Source organism: Carassius auratus, unplaced genomic scaffold (assembly GCF_003368295.1).
Source record: "Carassius auratus strain Wakin unplaced genomic scaffold, ASM336829v1 scaf_tig00024176, whole genome shotgun sequence".
In the NCBI taxonomy this organism is placed as follows: domain Eukaryota; kingdom Metazoa; phylum Chordata; class Actinopteri; order Cypriniformes; family Cyprinidae; genus Carassius; species Carassius auratus.
This window is the reverse complement of record NW_020525324.1, coordinates 19,804-40,936: the sequence shown is the minus strand read 5'-3', so window position 1 is coordinate 40,936 and position 21,133 is coordinate 19,804. Positions and strand designations below refer to the sequence as shown.

Sequence of the window (21,133 nt, the reverse complement as noted above, 5' to 3'; positions counted from 1 at the left end):
TTGTGAAGCTCTTTACACATTATATTGAATATGAATTGTCCTGTGTGCTGCAGTCAAAAGCAGTCATCACTCCATGGGTGGGTCTGAGGAAGATCAATGTCTCCTACTGGTGCTGGGAGGACATGTCCCCCTTCACAAATTCCACACTACAGTGGCTGCCGGGTGAGCCCAGTGACGCTGGTTTTGTGGGTACCTGGCTGAGCCCACTTTTAATGGACTGAAGGCGGCAACCTGCGTCAACTCTGTTAATGGGAGTCTGTGTGAACGACCAAGTGAGAAAGATGCACATACACACACAACACTGACCAGTATACACTTGCCTTATATTACACTGTTGTTGTTGTTGTTATAATCAGTGTTTTATACTAGATTTTATTTTTTTATGTACATTATTGTATATTTACGTACATTTATTGTATTTTTTTTTAAAGGTTTTTATAATGATTTTATTTTATAATTAGATTTTTTTTTTTAAGAAATGTAAAATATAATAACAGGTTTTAAATAACTGATGCCAGTAAGAAATATGCAGTAAAGTAAAATATAATAAAAAAATGAAAATTAGAAAAATAAAATCTATTCTATTTTAAACCAGGACTTTGTCATTTTAATATATATTATTTTATAAAGTTTCCTTTATTAAATCATATTTGACAGTTTTATATTGGCAGTTGTTACCTGTAGTTGTTGTTATATTATGCAGATATTTTTTTAACTATTATATATATATGTATATATATATATATATATATATATATATATATATATATATATATATATACCTGTTATTGCCCCTTATTTAAAAAAAAACAATTTAACATTATTTTTCTGTTGCTTATTGATGTGAGAATCTTTAAAGGATTTTTTGATGCTCTTCCCTCTTTTCTCTCTCATGTGTCTTTCATTCTGTCTGTTTCTCTGTCGGACTCTCTCTGTTCCTGCAGCGAATCACAGTGTGAAGCAGTGCCGGACGCCCTGTGCCCTGCGCTCTTCCTGTAGTGAGTGCACCAGTGGGAGCTCGGAGTGCATGTGGTGCAGTAACATGAGGCAGTGCGTGGACTCCAATGCTTATGTGGCGTCCTTCCCCTACGGCCAGTGCATGGAGTGGTACACCATGAACAGCTGCCCATGTATGTCTGTCTCCCTTTAAGTTCATTCATGGCTGGCAGCCTGTTGTTTTCTCTCTGTGAATCGAGCACGTCTCCTGTTTATTGACTAGTAATGGTCAAAACTGTCATTCATTACTATTGACAAAAAATCAATACAGATTAATATACTAATAATAGCTTTATTGTGAAGGGTTCAGTTGGAGGTGATTGCACTGCATGACTCCTGTTATAAATGGAAGTGGTGTTTTTATTGTAGCGGAGAATTGTTCTGGCTACAAGACCTGTGGTCACTGTTTGGACCAGCCTGGCTGTGGGTGGTGCACGGATCCCAGCAATACAGGACGGGGCCAGTGTATAGAGGGCTCTTACCGCGGCCAATTCAAACACTGTTCCACGCCCCTTCCTCTTCAGGCCCCTCCCTCATTCCCACCCCTCAGCCAATGCTGAATGTGAGCTTGTGCCCTTAGAGGGCAGTACAACTGGTCCTTCATCCAGTGCCCAGGTAATCTCATCTCACTTTTCTAAGTTGTTCTGCATGTTGAGTGGATAAAAGTATGAATGAATATAGTGACGCTAAATTGAACCGGATAACAAAATGTCAATTTGATGCTGATGTACTGAAGCATATATAAAATTAAGCACATTGTGACAGTTCCTTGATTCTGTTTGAGTACTTGATTAAAAAAAAATCCTTGATTTAATTTGCCCGTGAAGTGGAATTTTCCATGGAGCAGAATTCATGAAACGCATTATTAGACCATTTTTCAAGGCTGCGTGATATATTAAACCCATTAAAAATCATAATGAAGCATAGTGCTATTGTGAGTTCAAACATTATGATTCAGTTAAATAAACATAGGCGATTCAGGTTTAATATATGCACTTGAATTATTTACGTGCATGTAGGTTAGGGTACTGCCTCCATTAATAGTAAATGATGATCCACACTAACTATTATCAATTACATGTGAGAAGCATCTCAAACTCCATCATGTATATTGTTGTGAATTTGGGTTTATTATAACCTTCATCTGGGGAACGCAACGCATGCCATTTCATGATGTGTAAGGTAAATAATTTATAAACCTACGCAACACTGGAGAATGCATCATCATTTCAATATGCTGTTGTTCATTGTGATTTCAAAGTAAGGTTTAAACCTTCTATCGGAGTTTACAACATTTTAATGTCCACATATTCAAGAAATTGCAGCGGCTGTAGCATGTCATCAAGAAATGACCAAATATTGAATATTAAGTGGGCATTTGAATATAATATTGTTGAGTCCATCTTAAAGAAGGATTAGATTGCGCATTTAAGTGTAAAAACAATCGTCAAGCCATTGGTGCCTTCTACTTCTAGCTCGTTTTTTACTTTGTTTTTCTAGTACTGATCAGAGTTTGGCAGAATGGTTTTTTTTTTTTCGATTAATCGTTTTTATTAAATGACGTCAATTCGATATCGATTCTCAAAAGCCATGAATCAATCTTTTCTGATATTTATTTCAGCAAACATTTAAAGAAGATCTGATTAATCTTTTCATTAGTCTTCTCCATTAGATGTCATCCTCTTATTGACCTTGCACAATGTCACAACAGAAAGCCTGTCATTCAGCCTTATTCAGTGCTTATCTTGACAGAGATACTGTTGACAAGAACCAAGAACAAACCGTGATTTGCAATGCTCAAGTAAAATTCTGTAGTAATACTACAAATCTGTGGAAGCATTTGACATCATGCGTAAAGGCGCCATAATTTCTGCAATGAATGAATGACCGGCGGATGGTGCAGCAACGCACTGTTTACACAAGCGTGGACGACGCTCACGGTGTTTTCAACCCCTGTCATCTCACTATGATGATATTAATACAAATTTCATCCCCAGCTGCTCTGAGAGTCACTTAATTAGCATTTTGTTGTTTAATTTGACAAAACTACCATCATATCACATACACGCAGCTGCAAGGTCCTTATGGCAAACCGTCAAAATAAGTTTCTTTAAATGTGAAGAAACTGTCAAAAATATGACTATTTAGCAGTCTTAAGACTCAATGTGACAACAATGCTGCTACTACTACTAATAAATATTAATAATTATTTGTTAATGAATGATCACATTTGTTTTCTTTATAACAAGTTTTTACCAAAAATAAAAGGGTTTTTCATTTGACTTAGTATAACTTAAATAGTTATTAAATGCCTACATCTGATTTCCAGAAAAATGAAGAAGAACATTTGAAATTGTTCTGTTTGTTCCTCTCTCATGCAGCGTGCCAGTGTAATGGACACAGCTCTTGTGTCAATGAGAGCGTGTGTGAGAGATGCGAGGACCTCACCACGGGCAAACAGTGCGAAAGCTGTATCTCCCGGCTACTATGGCGATCCCACAAATGGGGGCAGCTGTCAGCGTAAGTCTAAACACCAGCCCAGGCCAAAACACAGTTGACTTCTGCTGCAGGTTTGATAGGGTCTTAATTGTATGTGTGTGTTGCTCATTTGCAGCTTGTAAGTGCAACGGCCATGCCAGCATGTGTAACTCCAACAATGGCAAATGCTTCTGTACCACCAAGGGCATCAAAGGAGACCGCTGCCATTTGTAAGTGTGCTCACACACACACACACACACATACTCTTTCTGCCTCAGTAACATGAGGTTTTCTCCACTCTGCCATTAGAAGTAATGTGGCAAATGTATGAGGGATAGCTTATCGTTATCTTGTCTATATCAAACACTGTTCTTTATAATTCTACATATTTTCACTCGGTTTCGTTCTGTCCCTCAGGTGTGAGGTAGAGAACCGTTACCAGGGAAACCCTCTGAAGGGAACATGTTATTGTGAGTATGTCAATGGAGCGGCTGATGGCTGTTCATCTGAGTAATTTAGTCATTTACAGAACTAGTCATTTTGTCCTTACCTGACTAAATCAGACAGAAACCGCAAACCTGTGCATGTGTCAGTCAGTCTGGAAAAATATCCAGGTTTTTAAGTAATAGTTTTTCAATATTATCTTTTATACTTTTCCTCTTCCTCTCACACACAACTGTATCTTTTATCTCTGACACACAGACACATTGCTGATAGATTACCAGTTCACCTTCAGTTTGTCTCAGGAGGATGATCGCTACTACACTGCCATCAAACTTTGTGGCAACTCCAGATGAGGTGCGTTACACTGAAAAAACAAGGCTGATAGTTTACTTTTTTTTTTGCAAACACAACAAACATTGAAATCAAATGGCAAACTAATTTGATTTGACGTGCAGTTGGACATCTGATGTTACGGTTTTCAATAGTTTTTTTTTTTTTCATGAATTTGTTTAGCAATTCACTGTTGAACAGAGGAAACAATACAGCATTAGGGGAGTTTACCAAGGACACATTCTCACAGTACACCTATTATGTCCCTTTTTACAAGATGTAATATAAGTCTCATGTGTCCCCAGAATGTGTATGTGAAGTTTCCGCTCAAAATACCCCATAGATCATTTATTATATCATTTTGAAAATGTTTATTTTGAGTGGAAGCAGAAACACGCAATTTTTGTGCCTGCATCTTTAAATGCAAATGAGCTGCTGCTCACCACCCCCTTTTCCAGAAGAGAGCTGTGCCTTTACAGATTGTAACTTGGGTACTCTGAAAAAAACGAAACATCAGTTAAGTTTTGATTATTCATGTCTATCACTCTAAAATCATGCGTTTTAAAGCCATACCATACACTGTTTTCTGAGCGCACACATTCGAAGCATGTGCTCAGAAATCGGCTATTACACGGCATGTGAGTACTAAACTAAGTTCTGTTTCATGTCTTATTGCACTTAAACGGTCAAATACACACAAGTTTGTTAAAAACAAGTTACAAAAACACAGTTGGTTTTGTCTGTGAAGGCAAACTGCTGGGAAATAAACTGCATGTTTATATTAGATCTGTATTAAGTGATAGAATCTGCTGCTGTCTATGCTGATAAAATGACCCACATTAGCACTAATAAGACATTTCTTACTTGAATGCTGTTTTAAATGCTTTAGTCTGAAGATAAAGATGGTGGATTGTGTGCGGCTCACTCAGGACGGGGTCTCCGCTAATATGGCAGTGTCTGTCAGCAGTCATGGGCGGGGCTTGTAAAATGTGACATCAGTTTTTACAGACTCTGCAAACGGCTTGTTCTGAGACACTGCTTATGATTTATGGGGACTTAAAAAAAAAATAATCATACTGCTGATATGCCATTGTATAAAATCTACAGCAGTTTGTGGAAATTTTTGCTTCTATAATGTATTTCAAAAGTTGTGTATTTTTCTTAGAATGTTTCATATACTGTCTTTTTTTTTTTTTTCGTCTGAATGTGTTTTTTTTTTTTTTCTTTGCAGCAAAATCGAGACCTGGACATGTTTATTAATGCCTCAAAAAACTTTAACCTCAACATCACTTGGGCAACCAGCTTTGCAGGTATGGAGCCCAGACTTGTGTGAAACACATATTTCAAGCACATCATAAATGTGTTGTTTGTGCAGCTGAAACTGTCTTCCTTCCTGTGACCCTGCATTTCTTCCCATTCTGAGCAGCTGGGACTCAAGCTGGTGAAGAAATCCCTGTAGTCTCCCGCAGCAACATAAAGGAATTCAAAGACAGTTTCTCCAATGAGAAGTTTGATTTCCGCAGCAATGCCAACATTACCTTCTACGTGTATGTCAGCAACTTTACCTGGCCAGTCAAAATCCAGGTGAGAGGAGTCCACACATTGAGTTCGGTGACGTACACCGAGAAAAATATGATGTCTGTGTGTATGAGCGCTGTGTAAGCATCAGCGAGGGTCTTTGTTTTATTTTGCTATCTTATCCTCTCCTTCCATCTGTAAATTCACAAAGGCCTTGTCCTTTTATATTTTCTCATATATCTTTGGCCTTTTCTGTCTGGTCTGGAAATGATTTGGCAGAGCTTTCCTTTCCCTCCCTCTTCTCCTCTCCTTTCCTTTCCTCTCCTCCTCTTTTCCTTTTCCCCTCCTCTCTTCCTTTGCTTTGGAAAGTGATTTAACCTACCCTCCTGTGCTAGGATGCTGAAACTCAGGGTTTAGTTTGGTTGTCTGTCCGCTATTCTAGAGCACGTTCTCTCCTCAGCTCATGGAGAAAGGGTGAATTTCACACAGGTAACGCCCTTATCGTCTCTCGTTCGCCTTTCGATTCTCTAGCTGCCCTTTGGATGCCACGTTTCACAGGGATTGCATGTGTGGATCCGAGCGCGATTGCGGGCGGAGGGCTTGCGCCGTGGTAGCTCTGGAGGACAGAGGGGTTGTTGTCAGGCATTTAGAGGAGAACAACAAGAAGGATTGGGCTGGTGAAAAAAACGCTGTGCTCAAAACCTGCTCTGTAAACATGGCAGGCTGAGACTGAGAGTGTCAGAAGGAATGTTAAGTTGAAACACATGGCACTTTGAGAGAGAGACTGAGAGAAGAGCCTGAGAGGAATAAGAGAATCAGAGAGATCAGCAAGTTCAGAAGAGGCACAATTCCAGCCTTCTGTTTCTGCCTCTTGTTTTCATTTTGCCTGTGGCCAAAGAGTCTGTGCAGCCTGTGTAGTTTTTGGCCAGCGGAATGGAAGCTTGAGTCAAAACAAGAGTATAGTAGGAGCGTTCATGTGTCGAGTTTCTGTGTGAGAATGTTATTTAAAAGCAGAATTTGGTTGAGCTTCATGAAAACATTTATAGGGTCACATATCAACCTCTAATCAAAAATGTTGCATGAATATTTTTATTAAGAATTACATGATAGTGAAGTTCATTTAATAATACCAAAATGGATCCAGACATTTTACTTGTGTTTTGCGTTTTTAAATTTACAATTAGTGTAAATGAATCATTACTGTACAGCAAATGCTGCAGCTGTATCTAAATACTGTTGTATTGAAGCCTGTTTCTGCCACAAATGAGGATTTTTTTTTTTTTTTTTTAAATCATAATAATGACAGTTTATATTGAGAAATGTTCTGGAAATAATGAGGAACTTTTTTCTTTTTTTTAAATATTGAGAAAAGTTCTCGAAAATAATTACCGTATTTTCCGGACTATAAGTAACACTTTTTTTCTTTTTTTTTATAGTTTGGCTGGTCCTGCGACTTAAAGTCAGAGTAGACGCAAATTTTTTCTCTTGGTTCTAAATAAATGCGACTTATAGTCCGGTGCGACTTATAGATGTTTTTTTCCTCATCATGACGTATTTTTGGACTGATTCGACTTGTACTTAGCTGTGACTTATAGTCCGAAAAATACGGTACTTATTTTCTCAAACTTTTTTGAAATATTAATAATCTTTCTCGAAATGACTTCTCAAAATAAGAAATGTTTTGAAATATTCTCGAAATACTGACTTTTTTCGAAATGAGGAACTTTCTTGAATTAATGATTTATTTTCTCATAATAATGAGAAATGTTCCTTGAAATAATGAGAAACTTTCTCGAAATATTGAGAAACTTTCTCGAAATAATGACTTATTTTCTCATAATAATGAGAAATGTTCTCATAATAATAAAAAACGTTCTTGAAATAATGCCTTAATCCACGCATGCGCAATGCAAGGGTGATGGCAGGCTAGTGAGATCTGTTGGTGAAAGCCATACAGGACCTCAGCTGACATTGCTTTGTTTTGTAATCAAATAGCCATTTCAGATAAAATATCTGCATGTAGTCTTGTTAATTTGTATCGCTTCCAATTACTCTGCTCGTGGCTTCAAACATTCCAGACTAACCTGTTTTTTTGAAGAAATGAAAGCCATTACACAAACTTAATAGATGTGTATTTCGATAATCTATTAATTTTATCAGCTGTCCCTTTCAATCATCACATGCATACAATATTCATACATTAAGCCATCTCATTTCAAAAGCACAAAGCATTGTTGTCTGTTACCAAGGCAACCGCTTGGTCTTGGTCTTCTTGCAGGACAAAGGCTAAACATGAAAAAAGCTTAATGTGGGTTGAAGTTCAAAGACAGACTGAAGCAAATTCAGTGCACAACTTCATGATCATGCATACTGTATACAGGCATTCAGCTGGACACAAAATATGAATGCGTCCCAAAACTGTGACACTTATTCTATAACAGTTTTCTGTAGGAAAATATTTAACGTGCAACTCAAATTCTGGGATCTTATGCTTGCAGTAGATGTCGCAAAGGTTGCATTGCTCATGCATGGATTAAGTCATTATTTTGAGAAAGTTTCTCATTTCGAGAAAGTTTTTGATTATTTAAAAAAAAGTTTCTCATTATTTCAAGAAAGTTTTTGATTATTTGGAGAAATTACGAGATATTAAGCCATCATGAGAAAGTTTCTCATCATTTCAAGAGTTTCTTAGGTACCTAAGAAACTCTTGAAATAATGAGAAACTTTCTCCTATATATATATATATATATATATATATATATGTGTATATATATATATATATATGTGTATATATATGTGTGTATATATATATATATATATATATATATTATATATATTAGTGCTGTCAATCGATTAAAAAAAATTAACTAATTAATCGCACAATTTTTTAAAATTAATCGCGATTAATCGCAATTAAAAGACTGAAACTTTTTGGATATGTAAATGTAAAATGTAAATAATTAATGTAAACTCAAGACAAAGAAACTATTTAAATTCAAAATATGATTGTTTATTGGAATTTTTGTTTAACTTGTAACACAGATTTTCCCATGTAAACAACATACCTGCAATAAACCATCAATATCCTCCAAATTAACTGTTGGCTTGAAAGCCATATTTATTACAGAAATAAAAACACAGGCATGTAAGTACCATTTGAATTTCAAAACAATCAATGCCAATAAAAAACAAAAATGATTTCTGTTATGTTGAATTCTAAGTGGACTGCAAAAAAATTCCAAAGTATAGTCATTGCCAGTGCTTATGTGGGCCGGTATGCACTGGTACTCAGTACTGCCACTTCCAAATATAGCTCTTGAGCGTACCGCCACCTCTCCGTGCGCCCAGAACGTGCTTGTAGCGTACCGGTACGATCATCTGGACATCTGTTTTAATAGAGGTTTTAATCTTTTACCTGCACTGCCGATTTTCAGAGCGCCCTTCACAATGCAAGCTTCCTAATTCATCCCACCCAGAGCAGAAACTACATTACCCATTCACCTTTAAGTTATACAAGTGAATAGCGCATGTGTCGCTTTTCCCACTGTTAAGTGTCAACAACTCAACGTGGCCGGAGAAGGTGTGTGAAACTCGTTGTGAGTTATACTAAAGCAAAATCTTGAGTATTTATTGTCTGATAAACATTAAAAACTGTCTGCGGAGGTTGAGTCGTCCTGCAGCCCCCGCTGGCTGCTCATTGGCTGCAGCATCTTTTTTCTAAGTTCTAAAAAAATACCGTAGACGGCAAGGCACAAATTTAGATATTAATTTATCTAATTAATCTATAGCCCATGCACAAAGACAATATGATCTTTTTGTCCCCTTTGTGTTTTAAAGCTTGATGAAGAGAGAGAGCGCAAGTTGCTGCAGCTGAGGAGGACAGTGATGCACGCGCACAGGAGTGATTGACAGTTCGCGGCACTGTGTACAAAAAATACTCCGCTACACAATTATTTCCTTATTTTTGTTTAAGCTTATTAACGTTAGCGTTACAGAAAGGTCTGATTTACGCACTGTTACAGTCATTGTTTTTTTTTTTTTTTTTTTTTAAACAATGACATTTGAGTTCATGATTTTAATGTTGCTGTTTCTTGTGGCAGATTGAAGAGTAATCCGGCAGAGTTTTATACTGAAACTTTCCGTCTAAAAGTCCTTCCTTGGGCTTATCCATATTTCTTTGCACGTTGAACACACATAGGCCACAACTGGAAATAAAAAAAAACTGCAACCGCGTTAATTGCGTTATTTTTTTTTAACGCGTTAAATATTTCAAATTAATCGAATGCGTTAACGCGCTAATTTTGACAGCACTAATATATATATATATATATATATATATATATATATGTGTATATATATATGTGTATATATATGTGTATATATGTGTGTATATATATAAATACTCATAATTACGAGAAAGATTCTCATTATTATGACTTGCAGAATTATATAATTTTTTCTCTCAAAGGAACAGGCTTCCATACTGTTGAAATAACAAATTATTTATTAATTATTTTTTAGGCTTAATTGTCATTGTCTTAAATATGACTGAAGCTGCCATTGTGACATTTGTACAATTGTCGGGTTTCTCCCCCGAAGTAGCCTGTTACCCTCTGCTTATTCACCACTGTACAGTGAATGAGTATGATGAGATGAATGTCCACACTTAACAAAAAAAAACAAAAAACAGTACTGCTATTCAATATACATAATCGCGTAATAATTATAAAACAACAAATTTTGAAATCATGATTCATAACTGTCCATTTTACAGAAGTAGTGTTTAAATGTAATGCCTTAGTGCAAATATGTTGGTAATTCTCATGCCCTGGTCATAGTTTTGATTAGAACCTGCAAACATTTCACAAGCTTAAATCAGATCAGAAAATTCCACATAACACGATTGAAATTCTACACCGCTTCCATGCCGCTCTCCATTGGAAATAACTGAGTGGTCTGTCATTTGTCGAAGATGGTGGAAAGGCAGGTTTAGACATTTTTGACAGGCTTTGTGAGATTCTTACATGAGAGCTTTTTCATGAAAATACAGAGTGCTCAACTTTTTAATTCTTTTTAGCCAGTTTAATGTTCAAAAACCATACATTTGTTCATTGGAGGAGTGTAAACTGTGGCTGTGTCATGTTTTCAGAACATTGCTCTGTTTGTCTGAGCAGCGTGACATGTCAACTTCTACCTCAGCCAATGGAAAGAGTTCGGGGTGGGACTCTCTGTTTGTTCAAACAATGGCAGATGGGGACAGAATGTAGGGAATGTTTGAGAACCCAAACTTCTGAATCCATATTTGAGTTTTGTATTTCGTAGTGGTTCAGAAATGCCACACTTCTCCTTTTATCCTGGGCTAGTTTCTACACGCTTATGTTCTGTCAGTAGTTATAGCAGTACATTTGTTCCTCAGGTTCAATCCTCCTCCACAGATCATTTCATTATACTAGTTAGCTTACCTTGGCAGGTGTACCAAAACGTTCTCTCCTTTTTGTTTGGATTGGGTAAGTCCTTAAAACACATGACAAACAAGCTATATATAGTGTTCACGTCACAAATGCCACAATAATGCCCATGTGAGCCACAGGTTGTCATGTGTGAATGACAGTGATAAGTTGGCGTGCTATTGTTTTATGGTGAATGTGTGTGGGTATCAGTACTGTGAGTCAGGCCCGTTTGTCTTTGAGACTGTGAGTCTGAACATGAGGAGGTTGTGGCGTGTGAGAGAGGCCGTATCAGCGCACAGCATCTGCTCAATGAGAGCTCTGTGTGAATTCAGCCTCCATGCTGTGGATGTCTGCAATGCTCTCTTTTACCCTCTCCCTCGCTGAAAATCCTGTGCTTATTTTGGAAATGCCTGGAGGAGTAGAGAGGGAAGAGTGAGCTTGTTTGAAAGCAGGTAAAAGATGGAGAAAAAATGACAGTGTTTTAAAGTGGAAACGTCTCCGGGGTCCCCTAGACTCCTGCCCTCTTTTCGGAAGATGGGTTTAAGACTGCATTCCTAAACAGAACGACAGGAATGATGTAATTCTTTGCAGCCTTTGCTCTGTGAATTTCAATAGGGTCATTTTAAACACTCGGTTAGCATAATTGTGGGCTTGTTTCATGTTTCAAACGCTGGGTTAGTAATTAAATTGGGCTAATCAGGTTTTCTTATTTCACGCTGTACGTTTGTAAACCCTGGGTTAATGGTCTAATTTGCATATTTACAAGGTTAATAGCACTGATTGGACAAGTACAGCATGTAGCGAGTGTGTGACCAGTTTAAATAACAGCTTGACCATCTGGGTAAACGTCAACATGTAAATCTCCTCTGCTTGTCTTATATGTTCTGAAAAATACTTGTTTGAAATTGAAATCGAAGATTCAGAGGAGCGTTTGCCATCACTTTTCAGTTTTTTTTTTTTTCTTTTTTTTTTCTTAAACATTAAACACTGTAGTGCTGTATGGATATGTAATGAAGTACGCACTGGAGAAGGTTATGATTTTGCCTATTGTTAAATAACTCCAACACTGCAGTATATACCAGGGGCTTTCAAAATAAAAGAGGGCCATAAGGGAATTTTTGGGAGCAAGTTGAAAAGTTTAGAGAAAAATGGAGTAAAAATAAATAGAAATACTAAATAACTAAAACCAATTTTATATATATATATATATATATATATATATATATATATATATATATATATATATAATATAATATAATTTTTTTCTAATGTTTAAACATTTATATAAATATTTTTAAATGTTTTTTATTTAATAGTAAACACATTAATTACTCATGACTTTGAACTTGTAAATCCATAGATAAACAAAAATAATAATGTAATATAAGTGAAAATTTCAATTTTTTATTTTATATTTTATCCATTATCACACAATACAAACTTTTCACAGTATAAATTGGTCTTTATACATTAAAATAAATAGCTGCCATTCAAATTTCAAGATGGGGTTCCTCACACAAGAATTCTCATGTCATCAGTATTAAACCTTCAAAATTCAGGTTTAAAACATTGCTTAAAAGTGCTTTACCTGGACTTAAACTTGCCCAAGCCTAATACTAGTGTGCAAAACCATTGCTCTTTGTCTGTTATACCTCTCTCTCTCTCTGTTATTGGAGGTTCATCCTAATAACATAGTCATGCCAAAACAATATGATTATTTGAATTAGAATGTAGAGTCTGAAACTGTAAAGACTCTATTTTCTATTGCTCGTGTGTGGGGAAAGAGAGACGTATATCAGCAGGGGGCAGTATTGGTACAGTCAGAAACGAAACCTTTGCTCTCATGTCCTATTTAGATGGACTGAAAAACACATGTACACAAGCATGTAAATGAATGATTTTCTCACGGTTTAATACCCATTTCTCTTTTCTCCTCAGATCGCTTTCTCTCAACACAGTAACTTCATGGATTTGGTTCAGTTCTTTGTCACGTTTTTCAGGTAAGACAAGCACGTGAGTTTTCAATGAACTTCTAAAACCACAGATATTCTCAAAAACCCAATTTAATCTAAATACTGTACATTTTTAATGGAACTCATTGGATTGGAGTATGTTCAGGGTGTGATATGGCTCTAAGCTCTAATTCACCTCTGGAAGACCTGCTGTAATATGTTATTGATTCAGGAAGCAGGTGGCGTAGACCCTATATACTGTAGCAAACTCACCCTGTCACGTACACACATTCTCTCACATTCTGCCATGTCGCTTGTTATACTTCCTACTGGTTCCAAAACAGCAAAAGGGTGATTAAAATATGATAATCAGTCAGATGTGGTTAATGCGTCATGGCTAAGACACATGTGATACATACACACGTAACATACACCCAACTGTAGCTGTGGTCGCCCATGGTTCTTCATCATTAGTTATGTCAGATCAGCCATGATGAATTACACCAACTCTTCATAGCCTCGGTGTGTGCGTATGTGTGTGGGTGAGCTATTCCCAAAACCCAGAGCAAATGTATTTCAGCTCTGCGCACACCTGCACTTATAAGGTATAAACATGCACCTACACATTTATGATTCTGTCACATACAGCCCAGTTCTCCTAAACACGAGAAGCGCATTCATGAGCTTTGCCCCCATTACCATGAGGATACCAACACTCCTGTTCTTTAGCACACCTGCGGCTGTGAAACTAACTCTAATCCATTAAACATGAACAGCCCCGTGTGTGTGCTTCAGATGTGATCTTGACATGAGTCAGTGGAATGGGATTCTTTCATTGTTTTCCATAAAAGAACATCCCAAAACATTAATGATTGTCCTGTTCCTTTCTATTTCCTGTTTTGTCGTGTGTGTGTGTTTGTGTAGCTGTTTCCTGTCCTTGCTTCTGGTGGCAGCAGTCGTATGGAAGATAAAACAGAGCTGCTGGGCATCACGGCGCAGAGAGGTCAGTGCTATAGCGTTTCCCTTGTTACCTGTGGAATTTCATTGACTTTCACTGCCACATGATGCTCTACACCGCTGTGAACCATCCTATTAATGTCACATCAGCATCTTCAAATGCGGTCAGTCAGGTTGGTCAGATGCATCCATTAGGATGTTTTGGGACAATTCCACTAGAGGTTGACCAATATAACTATCTATATTGGCCGATAATTAATGCGCATCTCGTCAGTAAAGAGTAGCACAGAGCCGTTGTTATCTGACAAGCTGCGCAAATCCACATTCATTATCAGTGGCTCCGTGTAGTAACAGCTGCTCTATGTGAAATTATGCACGTGATGTGTGTGTGTGTGTGTCTATATATATAAATAAATAAACAATAAATTGCTACACTTTAACACTGTTACACTTTGATAACATTCATTTTAAATTCAACTGGAAGTATTTACAACAAGATGTAATGTGTTAGAATGCACATTATGAATAATAATAATTAGTTCTGTCAAATGATTAATAGTGGTTAATCGCATCCAAATAAGTTTTTGTATGCATAATGTTTCTGAATTTTGAAGGGGACAGGGAAAAAAACAAACCTTTTGTCAGACTTTTTTTTTTCTTATGTATTTTAATTGGATATCAAATACACTGCTGAATGATAACCAATCATTTTTATTCTATAATATTTTTTCCTGCATTTTCCTAATAACAATTAAAAATTTGTGTATGCAAACACGTATTAAGGCAGAATAGTTTCTAATTGGCTTGATTTCCTGCACGAAGTTATTACTTCTACTAGACCGCTTTGGATTTTCTGTGCGACAGCTCCCTCCGGCTTTGAGTATGAGTGAAACGTGCACTGCATAAGAGTATTTAGTGCTCCTTAATGTTCATATAGTTTCGTTTTGGTTATGAATGAATCGTCTGGTCATATAAAGACTATCTTGTTTCTTCGCCCATGTGCTCACACATCCAAAGCATGCACACAGAAAAAGTGATTTTAAATGCATCTGATTGAAAGATAAATCATGGTCGATCAATCAGCCACATGCATGTAAAATGAATGCGCTCTTATTTGAGTGTTTTTGTTAATGTTGAGGTTATTTTAGCATCATATATTTAGTTTAACTCCAGTTAAAGAGGCCTATATATATATATATATATATATATATATATATATATATATATATATATATATATATATATATATATATATATATATATATATATATATATATATATATATATATATATATATATATAAATATAAATAATCATTCACCTGAACTGTGTGCATGTATTTTAGAAACTAACATTGTTCTTGCTCCATCCATGCAATAACTGCATCCTCCTATCAACGGAGTTTCTATTCACTTATTCTGCTGTGTAATATCGACAGTATGACCCATTTCAAGAGCTGACAAAAATTAAGATTTAAAATCAGAGCATAGCTGAGTGTAAAACTTTTGTGTGTTTATGTATTTTTAACAATTTGTTGATCATTACCAGTTAATTGATTTATTACAATGCAGTCAGATTTGTAAAAAAATAAGAAAATGTGCTGAAACATGAACCTTGATTTACAGCCCCCACAGAGACGGAAGAGGTTTGGTCTTGAAAGGTTTTCAAGAAGCCAGTTTAAACCACGCAGGGGTGTTTATAAGGGCTAATGTGAGTGTCCTTTAAAGGACCCTCTTCACCATCTGGCTTAGTGAAGTGCTCTCTTTCATTAAAAAGTGGTAATACTTTTTCCTCTTTCATGCAACAATTAAACATGCATTCATATGTGTACATGCACATCACTTCCTGTCTCAGTCTTGAACGTAAAGTTTTGCACTCCTTTGACCTTTAACTTCAAGCATGACTTTAACTAATCAACTCCATGGCAACCAGACATAGACAGCTAATTTGGGGACAGTAAACAGACTATTGACTTATATTTGAACCTGATATATTAGACATTTACACAATATACAATTTTAAGATCTGCCATTTAATAACTCATCTGTATTAGCAAGAATTTGAAAGTTGTTGCTTTGTCCTATTTTTAGTCTTTTATTGTAAGTCTATACTTTCTTCATATACTTTTTAATCACTGTTATACTTTACATAAGCTTTTAATTTATATTAAATATGATTGTGAATAATAAAGCTGCACATATATATATGTCCTGCTTTTGAACACCACTGTCCTGTTTGAAGGTTTGAAAAAGCATCGGAGGGTTGCTCAGATGTCGAAACTGTAATTGCAAATCAGAAGTGACCTTTTCTCAAAGCGCTCTGTGTGTGTGTGTGTGTGTGTGTGTGTGCGCGCACGCATGCATGCAAGTAATTACACAGAATTCCTCCGGAGGTGCTCTGAAAGAGTTTCCAGGTAAATCTTTCAGTGATTAAATATCACAAGCCTCACAGGCAGAGAACGTATTGTGACCCAAAAATCAAAGATGCGGTTTATCAGTTTTTCAGGGACTATCCTCTGTAATTGTTAGATATGCAAATGAGGGCCATTCAGGCGAGATGAGCTGATGCTAACAGACTGCTGATTATTTTCTTTAATCTTGCGAATGTGCGTCATTCAAAGAATATTACAAAAGCATCCCTATGAAGTTTCTATTTAGTCGCTTTTTAAAATGAGACCGCATGCTCCTACGTTTTCAGTTGTGAATCCATGTTGCACACTTTACCATTGCATTGGGTAATATTTTTGATTTATGTGTTTGTGCAAATAGAGCATGTTGAAATCTCCCTTTGTTATTAGTTAATATTCATTATTTATGACCCAATTAAATTAACTTTACTCTCTTCCGAACACTGAACACACTTTTTCTCAGACCCAAAGGTAACAAGATTCAAGATTTATGATGAGCATGAGCTCCTCTTCAGTCATCGTCACTGGTCCTCAAACACACACACACACAACACACACTAGCTCTCGCACCTTTATTGATGAGGCTGTGAATTAAACTGACAGAGAGTGGCTTGTGAATTAGCCGTAGTGGGAATAGCTGTCGATATTCTCTGTCCATGTGTGTGTGCTATAATGAGGTGGCCTGAGCTTGTGTCTCGTGTTTGTGTGTCTCTCTTTTACACTGAGAAACAAATGCTTGTTACCAACTTTAAGGTTTTTTTATTTGTATTTTTTATCACTTTTATTTATTTATTTATTTATTTATTTATTTGTCATTCTGGTTGTTATAAGGGTTATATCATGACAAATCAATATTATCTGACTTTATAGCCATTTTATTATGAAAACCTGCTGTAACTTAAAAAAATCGAAACAAAGTACATAAGGTTAGATACTATTATTCCTAAGCACTAAAAGAACTGATACAAAGAGTAAAGCCTTGTGCTGTAAATCAGAGAAACAAGCAGTTGATATTTATTTTTAGAAAAGTCCCTGATCATTTCAGTGTGATCTTAACATTTCCCTGCAAATTGTTTTGTGAACCTGTCACAATGAAACGCATACTGGTAGTTTTCAAACAGTCTGTTATTGAAGGTGCTGCAATTAAAAAGTGTATTGTAGTCTAAATAAAAAGCACCGCTCAAATGAGTGCAGCAAAGCTTCTCATGTCTTGTGGGAAAGAGAGTGTTTACATGGTCATTGAAAATATTTAATACACCGCAGCAAACAATGGCCCGCTTTTAATTCTAAGGGTCCGTGAGAGAGTGGAAACTAAATATATAAATAAAATATGCACTAAGTGTATGTACTAAGTTTGCACTTTTTGGTGCAAAATGCCACCCCCATATATGTGGACTAAGGGAAAAAGCCATTAAATCTATGATATGACCTTGGAAAGATTTAGGCAGTTTGCCTTGATTAAACTTGAACTGTTTTCATTAAGGGAGATCTGAAAAAAAAAAAAAAAAAAAAAAGAGTTTTGGTGTGGAAGGGGGTTAGTGATCAACCCCTCCTGCTTGTCCTGGAAACAAATGTCATTCATGCATGGCATGTGATGGTTATTGGTCCTCTTTGTTGTCTTGATGATCTGCAGCTGGTCTTTATCGTGGGAGGTGAAGCCAAAGTGAAAGAACAATCGATGTAGGCAGAATTAATTTTCCTCTGTATTCTTTCTGAATGCTTATAAGAATTATTTCTGTCATTGTAATTTTGATCAGAATTCTTCTGAAAAGGTTCTTTGTGTGGGGGTATTTGGACAGTGGAAGTCAAATCCTTGACCATCTGTAGCTGGTCAAGACTGATAGATTTTAGCTGAGATGGCAAAGTTTTTGAGGTCTTGGCAGGATATTTCTTGCTTTTTCAGAGTAACAGAGAAATGTCAGAATAGTGAAAATCTCCACAAATCCTGTGACGGCTGGTAAACGTAGTGTTGCACTGTTGCAGGAGATGCCAGATTCGGTCCAACTAGCCCTTCTGATGTTTAATTTCTTGAAAACACCTTGTTGACTTTGTGTTCTGTAATGTTGTAAAAGGTTTGAGCAGGAACTCTAGTTCCAGCATAAAAAACTGCTTGTTTGGCAGCAGTGGGTCTCTGGCGCTTGGAGAGATGTCTATCTTGTCCATAATGTATGGTAGGGCCTTGCAAACAGGGAAGTCACTTAGTTTCATTGTGCTGTCCTGTACAAAGCTGTAACTTCCATCCCTAGACCCTGGGAGCAATGTCCTTTAGGTGTTCTCTGTAGTTTTCTTTAGCTGTTATTTGGGTTGCAATGCACTTTTCTTACCAGCGCAAGATTGAACTGTCATTGCAGTCAGTTCTGTGGAGTAGAAACACTTCTCGGTCTGTTCACCTCAACACTAGTGTTTTATTTGTCTTGACATATTTCACGTTTCGCCTGTGTGAGATGATTAAGGGAAGCATTACATGATCAGAGCTCCTCTGGGGCAAACAGCCCCTATCGTACTTGAACAGTAATCCTGGATGATGTTCCGTCGCTTTTTGAGAGCATGAACAAAGTGAATATGGCTATATGTTTATAATTATGAAGTTTGTGACCATAATTACGGCAGACCCTATTAGAAGTGATAACCTATTGTTATTCAAGGAGGGGAATTATTCTGGGTGATTTTTTTTTTTTTTTTTTTTTTTTTTTGAAAACAGTAGATTTTATTTAGGGGTGGGCGATATACCGGTAGACCCAATTAACCCGGGAGAAATGTGACAACTTGTGATGTGACATTTGAACTATCGTCTCTGTGGCAGTTACACGCTGACGTGACGTTGCTGTGCTAAATGGTTACAAAAACGTAGGATTCGCACATGCTTTTTAGTATTGTGGCTTAATAAAAATGATTTTAAACCATTAAAACGCAATGAGCAGTGAAAGAGAACTCCTTTCGCTATATGTGTGACTTTCTGAGTGCTTCAGAGAGGTACACGCACATGAAGATGTTGTTCAGAGCGCAGGAGTATTGAACAATGTTATTTTTGCTGCGTTATAGGACTTGAACGGTTAAATACACACGTTTGTGTGTCAAAATGGCCATCTCTGCAACTATCCTCATTAACACAGTAATTTTAGGTCTTAAGTGAAAGCAAACAGCTGAGAAAAAAAAAAAATCTGATGTTACAGTATATTGGATCCGGGCAGCTCTTAAAGTGACAGCAGTCTAATATTCCCGCTGTGTCAAACATTGTCAAAAAAAGACGTTTATTATAACAAAAAACAACTGTATCATGATATATATCATTACCGTGAAATAAAATTACTCCTATCGCCCACCCCTAATAATTGTATAATTTTTAAGAAACTTTTTATTCCATTTTAGAATTGCTTTTTGCTCTTCACCATATTTTTTCATTTGCATATGATGACATTTTGAACTGTATCATATACAAAATATGGGGTCATTTATAGTTCATCAGCATGATTGGATTTTGTGGTCCACATTTATAGTTTCAGTAACTTTTGTTTTTTCACAAGCTCATATTCTTGCTTGCTTTTTTCATTGCAGTCTCGTTAATAGTTCTAGTTGGCAGTAATAACCTTGCAGAGGAGGAGCTTGAGTGATTAGGATAGTGATTGCTCTGAAAAGAGAGCTAAAGAAGGGCCTCATCTGTTCTTTGCCACATTTTCACTCCGTCAGCACACTCAGTTGGTCTCCACCTCTCCCTCAATCTCCCTCTCTCTAGCTTTCATTCCTTCACAGTCGCTCTCCCTTCGCTCTTCACTCTGTATTCCTTCAGAGGACTGAGTGTAAACGCTTGCATCAGCCTCCCCCTTCTGTTTGATGAAGGGATGCGGGTGTAGAGAAACTCACCCAGGCCTGGATGTGTTTGTGTGTTTGGACTGTTGTAGTAGCCAAGTTCGTCATGCTCTTAGCGCCTCTCAATTGGAGGTCAGATTCCCTCTGCAGTAATACGGTCTTGCATTTTCACCCACACATTATCTCAAACAGTTGTAGTTGAGTAAAAAATAGACATTTGTGTTTCACACACACCGAGAGAGACAACAGAGGAACACACACTTTCCCACCCACTGTGTAATAGATGACTCGACACTAAAAACACTGATTTCAGCATATGGTCTGAGTGAACTAATCTTAACGATCTGTTGCAGAAGAGAATTGGATACCTAGGAATGGTGCTGCTTTGGCATCAACATATTTCTCTGTAATGGATCCAGTCTGATCCCTGTGCCACCGTGAAGGCAACGGGTTATTAGAGCAGAACAGTTCGGTAAATACCAGCGGGACTCATTGGCACAAGCTTTCCTTATCCACTCATGGCCATCGAGATCCGGCTGCAGCTTCTGACTGATTTAAGAAGACAAGCAAGGCGGACATGCCTGCCTCCTTGCAGAGTGTGCCGGGCCACATCCGTTGCACAGAAATGCCAAGGTTAACGAGAACATTCTAGTCATTAGGGTTCATGCAAGGCTTTCCCATATTCCCTTATCTTATCGCTCCAATATCCCTCAGAGCCCGAACTCGTTTTGCTTTGATGCCACAAATGAGCATGGATTTATCTTGCCAGACTTTATAGAATTGTTGGCTTGTTT

General features: G+C 36.9%; 1 pseudogene; it reads left to right on the top strand.

Moving 5' to 3' along the window:
• The first annotated feature begins 53 nt into the window (after positions 1 to 53).
• Positions 54 to 21,133, top strand: part of LOC113078112 (attractin-like) — a 31,781-nt pseudogene continuing 10,701 nt past the window's right edge.